Raw genomic sequence first — 4582 nt, forward strand, 5'->3', positions numbered from 1 at the left:
TTACATCCTTAGATATGTACCTCTCTCCTTAGCTCAGGATGTTATATGAGCCCCATGTTGCCTGTCTCTGGAAATTTCATGTCACACACACACACACACACACACACACACACACGCGCGCGCGCGCGCGCACACATATGCACGTACATATATACATATCTATACACATGTGTGTATATACGTGTGCATGAGGGGGAGAAAATGAGAGAATATATATGTGTATATATAAGTATATACATATAATACACACAAACACACACAGATCACTTGTGACATTGATCTGTGGATCTCAATATTCATCCATCAGCCCTGAATTGGGCCTAATAACTGATATCTATAACCTTATTCTGGAGAAATTGACTGATACAAGAAAAAGTAATTTTATTTAACAACGTGGCTTAAGTAAAAAGTCATACTTTTCTAGCTTAGTTGAAGCCATAATACTGGTTATTAGCCCTTTCAGGTCAATATTATGTCCCTTATTCTTTAGAGACTTTTCTGAACACTTTTTTTGTCCTTAAGAAAAATCTACGAATCCATCCACTTTATTACTCAATCTGCATCTATATGATATTTCCCTTTTCTGATAGGTTATTGTTGAAAGCTGAGTTACATGTACTCATCCAATTTCCAGCTCAAGAAATGGATTCTATCATTTGTGTCCTTTTTTTCCTGTGTTGGAATCACTGTCTACCAGTTTCTTCATGTTATACTATAATCTATTCAAGTTTCTGCCCATAAAATGATCCTCCTTGCTCTCTTGCTATCCCTTTTCTTTCCAATTCAGGCCCATATCTTGTATAGCTTTCACATTCCCATTGCAATTCATAAGGCATGGCAATCTAGCATCTACACAATGACCTGATTGCTAACTTCAGTGGGAATTTTTCTTTTTTTCTCTTATTTGACCTTTCGGGTGAGTTTAACATTCTTTCTTTTTCAATTTTCTGAACCCACAGAATTGTGCTCTCCTGATTCTTGTCCTACCTCTGTTTTCATTCTCTTACGTTTTTAAAAAGTTGACCCTCTTTCACTGCCTGTCTCTTAAATGTCAATGTCTTTGCAACTGCTCCTTTATACTCTCTTTTTTAAAACATTAACAACCCTCTTATGATTTTGCCCAAGTTTTTAAACAATAGCTACTAAATCTTTGTTCTGGCCTAGACCACTCATATCAATGTTTATAAAACTTAGTAGATTAAATAACTTACTAATTATTGACTGAGGTATCCCAGAAACATTGCAAGTGCATCATTTCTGATTTCAACTAATCATAGTTTCCCTGAATGCATTCTTTTTCTTGAATTCTCTTTTCGTTGGCTTTCTAATTCCCAAAGAGAAACTTAAATCATCTTAGATCCTTCCCATCCATTTCCTCCACATCAAATTGGTCAAGACCTGCAAAAGCTTTTCCTTGGTATTTATCAAATCTATCCATTAATCTTTTCTTTTACTTATGAACTCAAGCTCTTACCAACTCTCTTGCAAATTTTTCATAGTTTCTTGCTTCTAGTCTTGCCCTCTCCTTCTTATGTACTCTTCCCATTGCCACCAAACTGATTTTTTTGAAACAAAAACCTTAGCTGATTCCCCTGTTTATAATGCTTATGACTCATAATTGTTTATACTCTAAAGCCCATATGCTATAGCTAGCTTTCAAAACCCTTTTTTTGATATGGTCCTTATTTAAGTCTTTTGCCTCATTTCCTTTAAACTTATTTCATGTTTTAGTGGAATAGATATTTCCTACCTCCATTCTTTTATATGTAACATTTCTTCAGCCAAGAATAATTATATACAAGCAGATACATACTCACACACATTTTATCTCCTTAGAGTACTCCAAATCACCTTGCCATGGATAATTAGAAAATCTTCTTTACGTATATACACAGAGTTATTTATTACATTTGTGATAGTGCTATATATATTTATCATGCTTATTATTGGATTTACCATGGGGTGCCTGGGTGGCTCAGTCTGTTAGGCGTCTGACTCTTGATTTCGACTCAGCTCATGATCTCAGAGTCCTGGGATCAAGCCCTTTGTCAGGCTCTCTGCTCAGCATGGAGTCGGCTTGTCCCTCTCCCTCTGTTCCTCCCCCCACTCATGTTCTCTCTCTCTCTCAAATAAATAAAATCTTTTAAAAAAAGAATTTATCATATTGCACTGCAATGTATGTGTGTCCATATTTATTAGCTTACCTTAATGTTCTAGAGGCTGTGTTTTTTTTATTGTTATGTTAATCACCATATATTACATCATTAGTTTTTGGTGCAGTGTTCCATGATTCATTGTTTGTTCATAACACCCAGTGCTCCATGCAGAACGTGCCCTCCTCAATACCCATCACCAGGCTAACCCATCCCCCCACCCCCCACTAGAGGCTGTTTCATGCAGAGAGCATCTTGCTCTTTTCTGCATCTTCTGGTGCAGACTGGTATGAAGAGATTCAAAATATGTACGGTGAATAAATAAATGGATAAGCATTTATCTTTGTGATGAATGACGTGATAGTTACTAGTGTGGAAAGGAGATGAATCATCATCAAAACATATGCTAATAAGATTTCATGAAGAGCAGTGAGCATACTGTAAAGAACCTGAGCCCTCGCTGCTTTGCATTTATTGCATAGGTATGCTTCCCAGTTGGCTCTGTCATATTGTTAATGACAAGCATCACTTAAGACTATCTCTAAGTTAAGGGACGCCTGGGTGGCTCCGTCGGTTAAGCAGCTGCCTTCAGCTCGGGTCATGATCCCAGGGTCCTGGGATCAAGTTCCACATCGGGCTCCCTGCTCAGCGGCGAGTCTGTTTCTCCCTCTGCCTCTGCCCCTCCCCTTGCTTGTACTCTCACTCTCTCTCTCTCTCTAGCAAATAAATAAATAAAATCTTAAAAAAAAAAACTATCTCTAAGTTAAAATACAATCCTCTGAGTGTAGGTTACTGAAAACATAGACAATCCTCATCTTATAAAAAGGTTGTATTAAAAAATTTCTTTTAATTCAAGCATTTGGAACTCAGGTGCTTTTTTACTATGAAAGCAGTATTGTGGACTATTTCAAGAAGGTCACAAAAGTCAATTTACCCATAAAATTGGGTATGATCAGTAATAATGTGAGTTCTTTTTCAGTTTTACTTATTATTACTCTGAAACGGATGTGATCAAAACCAGACATTTTCTCCTTCTGAAGGACTGAGACTCTCCATCTCCCATCAAAGTGTTCTTTAATCAGAATGCTGAATCTTTAGGGAAACAAAAGCAAAAATAAACTACTGGGACTTCATCAAGATTAAAATCTTTTGCAGAGGAAAGGAAACAATCAACAAAACTAAAAGGCAACCTATGGAATGGGAGAATATATTTGCAAATGACATATCTGATAAAGGGTTAGTATCCAAAATATATAAAGAACTGATACAACTCAACACCCCCCCAAAAAAACAAATAATCGAATTAAGATATGAATAGAAGTTTTTGCAAAGAAGACATGCAGATGGCTAACAGACATATGAAAAGATGCTCAACACCACTCATCATCAGGGAAATACAACTCAAAACCACGATGAGATTCCTCCTCACACCTGTCAGAATGGCTAAAATTAACAACGCAGGAAATAACAGATGTTGAAGAGGATGTGGAGAAGGGGTAGCCATTACCTACCATTACACTGCTGGTAGGAATGCAAACTGGTTGCAGCCACTCCAGAAAACAATATGGAGGTTCCTCAAAAACTTAGAAATAGAACCACCCTATGACCCAGCAATTGTACTACTAGGTATTTACCCAAAGGATACCAAAAAAAAAAAAAAAAAAAAAAAGGAATCTCTGTTAATAGATCTCTTCCTGGTACATGTCCTGTCACTTATTTATTTCTCGCAGTTCTGGAGACGGGAAGTCCAACATCAGGGTGTCAGCATGGTTAGGTGAGGGCCCTCTTTCAGGTTACAGACTTTCATTGTATCCTTATACTGCATGTACTGATTAAAATCAGTACATGCACCCCAATGTTTATAGCAGCATTTTCAACAATAGCCAAATTATGGAAAGAGCCCAAATATCCATCAACTTATAAGTGGATAAAGAAGAGGTGGTATGACATTTATATTTCCATTGTATCTTACATAGTGTGGTAGGTACTGCAGAAGAAACACAGAGGTCTAAGACTAGGTTTAAGGATGTGGAGAAAAGTGGGGAACTGAATGCCTCCACTGTTTTTTTTTTTTTAAAGATTTTTTATTTATTTATTTGAGAGAGAGAGAATGAGAGATAGAGAGCACGAGAAGGAAGAGGGTCAGAGGGAGAAGCAGACTTCCTGCTGAGCAGGGAGCCCGATGTGGAACTCGATCCCGGGACTCCAGGATCATGACCTGAGCCGAAGGCAGTCGCTTAACCAACTGAGCCACCCAGGCGCCCCTTGCCTCCACTGTTTTATCACATAAAATACTCAATAATGCTAGATGTGGCTAGAAAATGTGAGCTGAGGATATTTCATATGCGTTCTTGAATGTTGTGCTAAGATTTTTACCCTTAAGCAGGATGCATTAAGATGTCATTAAAAGCTTTGGACATACACTTTAG

The sequence above is a fragment of the Zalophus californianus genome, chromosome 2 (assembly GCF_009762305.2).
Source record: "Zalophus californianus isolate mZalCal1 chromosome 2, mZalCal1.pri.v2, whole genome shotgun sequence".
NCBI lineage: Eukaryota > Metazoa > Chordata > Mammalia > Carnivora > Otariidae > Zalophus > Zalophus californianus.